The 11,631-nt window shown below is 46.5% G+C and overlaps 1 protein-coding gene and 1 pseudogene across 2 annotated transcripts in view; one reads left to right on the top strand and one right to left on the bottom strand.

The window, feature by feature from the left end:
- The window catches only part of COL1A1 (collagen type I alpha 1 chain), a 239,087-nt gene that overhangs the window by 167,537 nt on the left and 59,919 nt on the right, over positions 1-11,631 (bottom strand). The window lies entirely within an intron of this gene.
- On the top strand, positions 8,306-8,836 carry LOC309793797 (large ribosomal subunit protein eL31-like; annotated as a pseudogene). Its single transcript has one exon. The product of its transcript is annotated as a large ribosomal subunit protein eL31-like (transcript).

Genomic DNA, 11,631 nt, shown 5'->3' with positions numbered 1-11,631 from the left:
ATCACCTGTAATCCACCTGGTGTTCTACTTACCTTTACATCTCTTTCCTCCATTCTGGGTTGTGATGGCAGGGATTTCGTTTTTGTATCCCCAGAATCTGATGCAGGGTCGTTGCTCATTCAGGGGTCTGTTGAATGAATGCATGAGGCACTTTACCCACTCCAAGCTTCAGTTTGCTTCTCTTTGAAATGGGGATATTAAAACTTCTCTCAGAGGGGAATGATGAAGACCAAAAGAAGTCAGTGCCATGGCCTACTCGTTTAACAAATCACTGTGTGCACCCCTCCCCATCCCCAGCAAGGCACTGTGCTCTAGGCTTCTGGGAAATAGACAAGAGCAATTGGGTAACAATACATTATTAGCACTTGGCAATCTCTAAAGCCCTTAAGCATCCTTTTTTTAAAAAAAAAAAAAAAACATCTTTATTGGGCTTCCCTGGTGGCGCAGTGGTTGAGAATCTGCCTGCTAATGCAGGGGACACGGGTTCGAGCCCTGGGCTGGGAGAATCCCACATGCCGCGGAGCAACTAGGCCCGTGAGCCACAACGACTGAGCCTGCGCGTCTGGAGCCTGTGCTCCGCAACAAGAGAGGCCGCGATAGTGAGAGGCCCGCGCACTGCGATGAAGAGTGGCCCCCACTTGCCACAACTAGAGAAAGCCCTAGCACAGAAACGAAGACCCAACGCAGCAAAAATAAATAAATAAATAAATAAATAAATTAATTAATTTAAAAAAAAATCTTTATTGGAGTATAATTGCTTTACAATGGTGTGTTAGTTTCTGCTTTATAACAAAGTGAATCAGCTATACATATACACCAGTCTTATTTTGATAATGTATTGATACATGAAGAGACTATGAAGCACATTTTTTTTGTTATCTCTCTGTTATGAAGGAAGAAACTCAGGGAGAAGTAAACTTGACCTCAGTCACACAGCTGGTTGAGGGGAAGACCCAAATTTTTAATTCCAAATCCTGTCTCTTTTCACTATACCCTATTTCCGTACCCCCACCCCAGGAACCTACACACATAATTATTATAGAAGGTAGAAAGAATAAGGGTCCTAACACATACGGAGAAAATCTGCATGTGAATGTGCAGGGCTGTGCGGGTGTACATTTGAGTGTGATAACACCAGGCTAACATATGTAAGAGCGTTCTGTGTGCCTAGGACTGTGACTTACGTATAGTACTTCTTTCAACTCATAACAGCCAGATATAAAAGGCAGATATTATTTCAGTTTTAGAAAGAAAGTAATTAAGGCTCAGAGAAGTCAACTATTTATCTCTTTAAGGACAGTCATAGCAAGTGAGTGTATTTGGAAAAAGGTGGGTCATACCCAGCATGGCAGGGAGGAGGAGCCTGGGAGGAAGGAAAAAATCAGAAAAGGCTCCATGGAGGAAGTGGCATTTAAGTTGGGCTTTGAAGAATGGGTCAGATGGGGCTTCCCTGGTGGCGCAGTGGTTGGGAGTCCGCCTGCCGGTGCAGGGGACACGGGTTCGAGCCCTGGTCTGGGAGGATCCCACATGCCGCGGAGCGACTGGGCCCGTGAGCCATGGCCGCTGAGCCTGCGCGTCTGGAGCCTGTGCTCCGTCCGCAGCGCGAGGCCGCGATAGTGAGAGGTCCACGCACCGCGGTGAAGAGTGGCCCCTGCTCGCCGCAACTGGAGAAAGCCCTCGCACAGAAACGAAGACCCAACGCAGCCATAAATAAATAAATAAATAAATAAAAAGAATGGGTGAGATTCAGGCAGGCAGAGATGCAGCCCAGGGAAGCAGAGTGAGGAACTGACAGCAGCTCTTCGCTTGGAGAAGGACTCCCTGAGGCTGGAAAACCACAGCTTCATGAGACAGCGAAGCCTGTTACCTGTTGACAGCGTTTTCCTCAGGAACGATAGACTAGCCCTGCGCTGCAGCTCCTCAAACGGAGTGCCACCTTGTGTCAGGATACTGAGGTTGTCTGAGCAGCTGCCAAAGAGAACGCAGGTGGCCTAGCCCTTGAGAAGACAAAGCTCAGGACCAGGACGGGGGAAGCAGCTTCCTGGCAAACCCGGGGGCATCAGGCCAGTGCTGCCGCTGCTAGGTCCAGTGCGATCCTGGCAAGTTGACCCAGCACTCCAAGCTTCTGTTGCGCCTTCTGTCGAACGGGGTTATAAAATGGGAAAGTGTGTCAAGGACCCACAGAGAGATACATGCAGGAAAGAGCTGAATGGCACCATGCAGTGACGTCAACCTTTCTGAGGGCAGTTGGCCCCTTCCATGCTTCAACCCACAGCCAGAGGTGGGCTGAAAACAAGTCAGACTCAGAGAGCCCTTGAAAAAGGCCCCAAAGAGCTTTATAAGGCACATGATCTCTGTATATATAGCTTACTTATTTACATAGATTTGCTTTAAATAATTCCACATGTAGAGAGATAAACCCTGTTCCTATAAACGAGTCCATCCCAAAGTAAACTTCAAATTTAAAGTAATTGCAATTAGAAATCCCAAAAAGGTTTTTTTTTTTTTTTTTTTTTTTTGCGGTACGCGGGCCTCTCACTGTTGTGGCCTCTCCCGTTGCGGAGCACAGGCTCCGGACGCGCAGGCTCAGCGGCCATGGCTCACGGGCCCAGCTGCTCCGCGGCACGTGGGATCTTCCCGGACCGGGGCACGAACCCGTGTCCCCTGCATCGGCAAGCGGACTCTCAACCACTGTGCCACCAGGGAAACCCCCCAAAAGATTTCTGTTTTGTTTTTAGAACTAGGTAAAAGTGATCTTAAAATGCATATAAGATGGAAAAAATCTAATTCATATGGGAGGGTATGTGTATGAGAATTGCCAAAAACACTTCATGAAATTAAAAAATAGCCATGAGGGTCCTGTCCAACCAGATATTTGATTTTATAAGAAAACTCAAAACAGTATAGCACTGTCATGGGCAGTTATCAGTGGAACAACATAGAGAGTGTGGAAACAGATACAAACTTACAGGAGTCCTTAATATACAAGTAACATTGTATTTAAAGTCAAATCCATAAAAAGGGGAGTAGTTGAACAAATTAGAATGTATTTACACAATGGAACCTCACTGTGGAACATTATGTAGCCATTAAAGAGAATTCATAGAACTACATGTATTGACCTGGAAAAAAAATGTTTGTTGTATATGCTCAAGCAAAACATGCAAGTCACTGAGTACGATGCATGGCATGATCTCATTTTTAAAAATTTTAAAATTTTGACCTTATTTCAGACTTAAAGAAAAGTTGCAAGGATAGAAGGAAGAATTCCTGGATACCCTTCACCCAAATTTCCCAACTGTTAACATTTTACTACAAAAATATATACATATTTCTGAACTATTTAAGAGTATGTTGCAGACATGATATCCCTTCATCCATAAATACAACAGTTTGTCTCTCCCAAGTACAAGTACAACTCTATATAACCGCAGGATAGTTATAAAAATCAACAAGTTAATACTGATCAATACTGTTATCAACCTATGGACCTTATTCAGATTTCATCAATTTTCCAGGATGATTTCATTTTTTGGAAAAAATACATAAAGGGAGAGGTGAAGAAACCTTTACATATGTCTCCATGTGTATAAGAGCTTGGGAAAGGTATGGAATAACCACACTTTTAACCTTGCTTACCTTGAACACTGGTTACATGTATTATAATTTTATAATAAATTATAATGCAGAAAAGTTTAATGTAAATAAACAAAAAATGAATGAATGAATGAATAAAATCACTGTAGGTTGGAGATAACTTGAGATCAAGTCCTGGTTCTGCCAACTTTGGACACATCACAGAATCTCTCCAATCCTGGATTTCCTCAATCATAAATTTCCACCTATAGAGGAAGCTATATTTGGAATAAGGATTAAATGGGAAAACATACACAAAGTTCTCAGTCCCTAGAAGGCACTTTAAAAAATAATTCCTGTAAAACCAGTCAACACTTGTATGTTTCCACCTCCTCCTCTTTGTTCATGCCATTCGGCTTAGAATGCCCTTTCCTCCCTCTCCACTGTCACCATCCTTTTCATCCTTCAAGGCACAGTCTAGATGCCACCTCCTCCAGAAATACTTGCCTGATCACCCTGACCAAAAGTGAGCTCTTTCCACTGATGCCCTATGGCTACCCCATGCCCTGGTTGCATTAGAATTGTTGGCAGGGATAACAATGATTGAACCCCAGGGAGTTGGCTGAGGAGCTCAAGAGAAAGGCTTTCCTTGCTAATCAAAGGCTGCTATGCTTCTCTGCTGATTCTGTCTGTGTGTGATGCCTGGAACTGCCATGGTGAGACCATCAGGGAAGAAGACATTGTCTGTACACGGAGAGTGGCAGAGTGGCAAGATGGATTAGCTTAGGTCATGGTACCAGCATCTGGAAGCATACTGACATACTGCCTGGGCCTTGAAAGGCCTCACTTATTGGTCATAGGGTTTGAATACCACCAAATGGAGATTCTTTTTCTATTTATACCTCCAACAAATATATAGTAGGCATTCTAAGAATATAACTTGTTTGAGTCATTCATTTGACTCAAATCTCCCAGAATATATTGAGTACCTACCACATACCACCTGCCAGCTAAGGGCATGCTGGAAATAAAATCTGTAATCATTATACACTTTGCCTGCCTCTCTCATAAGGCCCTGCCTTGCCTCCCACTACTCCCAAAAAAGCACTCCCATTAACAATACTAGTAACTTCCAGAATGTATGTGCTCCCTGCCTTCACGTATGCTTTCTCCACACTCCCATTTATATACTCTCCCCCTATAAACATCCCATTGGCCGTCCACAGTTTCCCCTCCCAATCCTATCTGGGGTGGGCTGCATAATGGCTCCCAAAGTTATCCATGTCCTAATCCCTGGAACCTGTGAATATGTTACCTTATATGGCAAAAGGGACTTTTCAGATGTAACCAAATTAAAGATCTTGCTATGGAGAGATTTTTTAGGATTAACCATGTGGGCCCTAAATGTAATCACAAGTGTCCTTATAAGAAAGGCGGAGGGAGATTGGACATGGAAGAGGAGGAGGCAATGTGACCAAGGAGGCAGAGATGAGTGTGATGTCTGGAGGCACCAGAAGCTGGAAGCAACAAGGAACAATTCTCTCCAGAACCTCTGGAAAGCACTAGCCCTGCAAACACCTTGATTTTAGTCCCATAAGACTCAGTTCAGACTTCTGGCCTCCAGAGCTGTAAGAGAATAAATTTCTGTTGTTTTAAACCATTAAACTTGTATAATTTATTCCAGCAGTGTTAGGAAACTAATACACTACTCACTCAGCTCAGACCTCTAAGAGACCTTCGGTGACACACTTGGTGTAGGTGCCTTTCCCCTCTCTCCCTTCTCCCATGGCACTGGCCACACCACATGCCACCATCAGTCTCAGGGTTGGTGTTCTCTACTAGACAGTGAGCTCCCTGAGAGCAGACACCTGTCTTATTTTTTATTTATTTGTTTGCTTGTTTAATTTTTGGCTGCATTGCGTCTTCGCTGCTGCACGTGGGCTTTCTCTAGTTGCAGTGAGCTGGGGCTACTCTTTGTTGTGGGGCCCAGGCTTCTCATTGTGGTGGCTTCTCTTGTTGCAGAGCACAGGCTCTAGGCGCGCGGGCTTCAGTAGTTGTGGCGCATGGGCTTCAGTTGTGGTTCGCGGGCTTTAGAGCACAGGCTCAGTAGTTGTGGCGCACGGGCTTAGTTGCTCCGCAGCATGTGGGATCTTCCCGGACCGGGGCTCGAACCCGTGTCCCCTGCATTGGCAGGCGGATTCTTAACCACTGCGCCACCAGGGAAGCCCCACCTGTCTTGTTCATATCTGCAGCCTGAGAGCCGAGCCTTGTGCCTGGTACCTAGTGGGCACTCAGGGAATGTCTGTTGAACCAGTGATTGAGTAAAGGAAGATAAATTAGATTTGGTCTGATAACACTGGGTCTTATTCAAGTCTTGACAGATGACTTTAGCTCTTGAATTTGACCCAAGAAAAGTTTAAAATTACATCGTCTGAAGAAAGATTTTTGTACTGCACTCTTTATGAAAGCAAGGCTTTCACAACTTTTGGCAGCTGCTGGGATTGCAGTTTCTTTAGTTTTTTCAATTTTGAGTTGTCAGCAAGAAAATACTGATTGTTTAAGATCATGACTGTCTGTGTCTGCCATCATTAGTTGTGATCAAATAATTTTACTTTACACAGCAGTTCAGAACGAGTTCCTTATTTCCACTTTCAGCTTGAAAATCAGAAACATCGTTTTTATTTTATTTATTTATTTATTTATTTATTTTTACATCTTTATTGGAGTATAATTGCTTTACAATGGTGTGTTAGTTTCTGCTTTATAACAAAGTGAATCAGTTATACATATACACATGTTCCCATATCTCTTCCCTCTTGCGTCTCCCTCCCTCCCACCCTCCCTATCCCACCCCTCTAGGTGGTCAGAAAGCACCAAGCTGATCTCCCTGTGCTATGCGGCTGCTTCCCACTAGCCATCTATTTTACGTTTGGTAGTGTATATATGTCCACGCCACTCTCTCACTTTGTCACAGCTTACCCTTCCCCCTCCCCATATCCTCAAGTCCATTCTCTAGTAGGTCTGTGTCTTTATTCCTGTCTTACCCCTAGGTTCTTGACATTTTTTTTTTCTTAAATTCCATATATATGTGTCAGCATACGGTATTTGTCTTTCTCTTTCTGACTTAATTCACTCTGTATGACAGACTCTAGGTCTATCCACCTCATTACAAATAGCTCAATTTCGTTTCTTTTTATGGCTGAGTAATATTCCATTGTATATATGTGCAGAAACATCGTTTTTAGAACAATTTTTTTTTTTTTTTTTTTTTTTTGGTGGTACGCGGGCCTCTCACTGTTGTGGCCTCTCTTGCTGCAGAGCACAGGTTCCGGACGCGCAGACTCAGCGGCCATGGCTCACGGGCCCAGCTGCTCCGCGGCACGTGGGATCTTCCCGGACCGGGGCACGAACCCGTGTCCCCTGCATCGGCAGGCGGACTCTCAACCACTGCACCACCAGGGAAGCCCCTAGAACAATTTTTATCAGCCCTGTGTTTTTGCTTGTTTCGTTTTGTTTTTGATACTGGCTACTGGATCTGATTGGCAGAGTATAGGCATCATGTGTCAAGTCACTGTCATCTCTTCTTTCAAAATTAAAACTCCCTTCCTCATCCTCCTTTTTCTTCTTTATGTGGCTGCCTGCAGTGTCTTTTTTCCCACCTTTCCTTCATGACTAGTGCATCCCTTATTAGACAGCTCCCTTCTCAGACTTACAATGAAGAAATTTCTTTGAAAGAGACATTCTTCATATACTACTTGGAAACAGTCATTTACAACAGAGAGCTTTGAAAAATTACACCAGAGAAAAGAACTTTGCTCAGGGTCACTGAGAGGAAAGGCGGCAGAGCTGGATTCTTCGCAGACCTGAGTCCGAGGCCGACTGCAGGCCTATATTACCCCTTGGCACTCATTGAAAACCTCATGAAACATGCTAGTCTCTGTAAACGATCAATGGCGCTAGTCAGGATGCCTCCCTTGGGCTGTTAATAAAAAAATTTATTAAGAGAGAACATGTACACCGTCTTAGGAAAATAAAACAAGAAAAAGGCTTTTTAACAAAAAGTAGTAGTACATTCACGTTGTTTGTAACCATCACCATCACCCATCTCCAGAACTTTTCCATCTTCCCAGACTAAAATCCTGTACCCTACAACAATAAGTCCCTGTTCCCCCTCCCTGCAGCCCCTGGCAACCATCATTCTACTTCCTGTCTCTATGAATTTGACTACTGTAGATTCCTCATATAAGTGAAATCATGTAGCATTTGTCCTTATCTTACTTAGCATACCTTAAATGTTGCTACAAGGTTGACCCTTGTAGCATGGGTCAGAATTTCCTTCCTTTATAAGGGTGAATAATATTCTGTTGTATACACCACATCTTGTTTATCCATCCATCCATCCATGCATCCATCCACGGACATTTGGGTTGCTTCTGCCTTTGGCTATTGTGAATAATGCTTCAACGAACATTGATGTACAAATGTCTACTCAAGTCCCTACTTTTCAATTCTTTTGGGTGCATACCCAGAAGGGGAATTGTTGGATCGTGTGGTAATTGTTCTTAATTTTTTTAAGAACTGCCATACTGTTTTCCACAGCCGCCGCACCATTTTACATTCCCCCCAGCAATGCACAAGTGTTCCAATTTCCCCACATCTTCGCCAACACTTGTTGTTCTCTGTTTTTTGATAGTAGCCATCCTAAAGCATGTGAGGTAGTAACTTACTGTGGTTTTGATTTGTATTTCCCTAGTGACCAGTGATGTTGAGCACCTTTTCATGTGTCTGTGGGCCATTCATACATCTTCTTTGGAGAAATGTCTATTCAAGTCCAAAGGGAATCCTTTCCAACCCCAGCCCGGCAGGATGGCTCCTGCAAAGTGCAGCGAGAAGAAGAAGGGCCGGTCAGCCATCAGCGAGGTGGTGACCAGAGTACATACACTATGAACGTTCACAAGCGCATCCCTGGAGTGGGTGTCAAGAAGCGTGCCCCTCAGGCACTCAAAGAAATCTGGAAATTTGCCATGAAGGAGATGGGCACTCCAGATGTACGCATTGACACTAGGCTCAACAAAACTGTCTGGGCCAAAGGAATAAGGAATGTCCCATACCGTATCCGTGTGCGGTTGTCCAGAAAACATAATAAAGATGAAGATTCACCAGACAAGCTCTATACGTTGGTTACCTGTGTACCTGTCACCACCTTCAAAAATCTGCAGACAGTTAACATGGATGAGAACTAACTGCTGATTGTCAAATAAAGTTATAGAAATGCCAGAAAAAAAAAAAGTCCAAAGGGAACCATTTGAATTACTTTAACTGTTTCTGTTTTATCTTCTGTTATTTACCTCTAAACAATATACTTATTCAGACATTTCTTGATTTTCTGTTTAAAAGGTAAGGATTCACACTCCCACCTTTCCTCCTCATGTCCTTCTAATATAGTTTTATTGCTATTTTTGTACGTACACTGGTTGTTTTGTAACTTTAAATGACACATTCCTTTATTTCATGTTCCATCATCAATAAACAGGATCTCTTGACACCTCAGTTTGTCAGGTAAGAGTATCTGCCTCCACGCTCATCACCTGTCCCTTATCTCTCAACACTACTGTCAAGTGTGACTTCCAAGTTTTGTAGCATTTACATTCTGTTCCCTAACTTCAGTTATGTCTTCTGGACTTTTTCATAGGTTGATGCTAAGAAGTTTTAAAAAAATCAATAAATTATGTTTACAGTATGAGACCGGTTTTGAAGCACAGGAAGGGAAGGAAATTGGCAAAGGGGAAGGCCTAAGGGCTTTCTCAGGGTAGCCAAAGGCATGAGCAAAATCACAGGGGCCATAAATCATGCAAGTCATGTGCAGCACACGCAGATATGCTCGGATCAGGCAGAAAGCCCCTTGGGGAGCCATGAGGAACTGAGTTGGTTGACGGATGAGGGAGGAAAGTTGGAGGGCATGGATGGCCCATGTGCCCAGCTACCTACTCCCTCAAAGTGACCCAGGAATTCTGGTCACCATGATCTGCTACCCGGACTCAGGAACTCTCACATCGGGCAGTTCCATTTTTCTTTCCCCCGGCCCTCCTCACCTTGCTTGGAACCAGTGCCTACCACAGCTCTCAAGGCTTTGCAGAGATGAAAAGTAATTCTAAAGGTTTGCAATACCTAACGCAGAGGAAGGTCTCAGAGTGTAGACACAGGAGGAAGAAGAGGATGGAAAAAGAAACTAACCATCACTGAAAACTGGTCGAGTACCAGTTCTGTGCTACTGTACTCAGTGATTACCCCAGCCCTCTGTGTGAGGCTAGTATTATTCCCATTTTAAAGATGACTGAGGCTGGAAAGGCCCCGTGACTTGCCCAAAGCCACAAACTGAGTATAGACAGAGCCTTGGCTTGTGTTCACTGAGCCCACCTTGACCTTGGACAAGTAGCTGAACCGCTTTGGGTCTCAATTTCTTTATCCGTAAAAATAGAGACACATTCCAAGGCATGCCTGTTCCTTGCAGGTTGATTTTGAGGGCAGAGATAACGTCCTTGAAGAGCCTGGCATGGGGGAGATATCTTGAAACTGGTGGCTGTGATTCCACGACATCTATGTCTGGGAAGTCAGGAAAGCTCAGTGCGTGGAAAGCTGAGTCTGGAGCAAAGTTCAGGGGGGGACTCATCCCACCCTTCCCCCTCCAGGATCCTCAAACTAGCAAGGAAAGTGCAAGGGCCTGCAAGATCAGTATCCACTCCTCACTTCACAGGCCCACAGAGGAGAAATGACTTACCCAGGGTCACCCAGCAAGCTAGTAGCAGAGTCTCCCAAGCAGGGCTTGGTACCCAGACTTGGGATACTCCCTAGCACCCCACATTCCCTGGGCTGGGCTATCAGAGTCTGTGAGCTAGTCTATGAGGAAGGCAGGCCCTTGCAAGCCCATCCCCACACAACTGAAGTGTGGGGACCCTCCCCAGGAGCCAGGGTTTCGGAGGGATCGAGGTCACTCTCAGGCTCATGAAGAGGAGCGGCGTTGTCTCCTCCTCACAACCTCGGTTGAGCCAAAATTCCCAGATAAAGGCGAAGACCTTCTCAGGCCAAGCCCCGCCCTCAGCCACCCCTGCTTCCTGGCCCAGTGAGTATCCCTGGCTCTGGGTCCGGAGAGGGGAGGCCACCCTGCCAGGGTCTTTCCCGTATTGCTCTCCCCCTTCTCCTCTGGAGGAAGGGCCATGGCTACCCCGAGACACTGCGGACCTGGCACACGTGCCACGCTGCTGTCCAGCGCCTCTTTTCCTAGCTCGGTCCAGAGATGGGCGGTCACCTTCTCTCCATCCTGCAACCACACTTGGGCCTCAGGGGACCACAGGGAGGGTCTGGAGAGAGAGAGGTTTACTTTTCATTCACTCCTCAGCCTCAGGAATTGTGCCTGGGGCGCGGAGGTGGGGGTGGTGGGCAGGTTCCCACGCCTGAGGCCACCTTAGGGTGCGCTGCAGGTCAAGGCAGAAGTCCGGGGGAGGGATGGGAGGCTGACGCTTGGGACGTGGGGGTCCCCTCCATTTGTTAATGGAGTCCCTTCTGAAGCTGACGTCTGTCCTCAGCCAGTACTCGGGCCGCAGCGGGCTCAGCCGCGCCACGCTTTGTCCCAGCTGCCTCCCCTCCCCCGCGGGCTCTCTGCTCCAGCCTTTATGGCTGGGGGCGCGTCGCGCGGGCTTCCCTGGCCTCCGGCAGGCAACCCGCGGCGGGGCGGGGGCAGCACGTGACCCGCACGCCAACACGGCTCGGGGGATGGCTGCGCCTGGCGTCGCCGCGCCGCTGGCTCCCCCTCTCCGAAATCAACACGCTCTTGCGCCCCCAAACCCAAGCCCCTGGTGGTTGGGAAGGGAGACCTGCCTTGGGCTGCGGGACGGGGACGTCGGATCCAGAAGGAAACCAGGGCCATTTTAAGAGGGTGGGAGGCGGAGGGCGGCGGGTCCAGGGGAGGGTGACCCGCCCGCTTTCTTTTCCTCCAAGCCTCGCAGGCCTCGCCTCGCCCCGCCCCGCCCGCCGGCACCTAGCCCTCCGCAACCCATA

This window comes from Mesoplodon mirus (assembly GCF_964341445.2).
Source record: "Mesoplodon mirus genome assembly, chromosome: 18".
Lineage (NCBI taxonomy): Eukaryota > Metazoa > Chordata > Mammalia > Artiodactyla > Ziphiidae > Mesoplodon > Mesoplodon mirus.
Note: the sequence above shows the minus strand (reverse complement) of the source record. Positions and strands in the feature narration are given on the sequence as shown.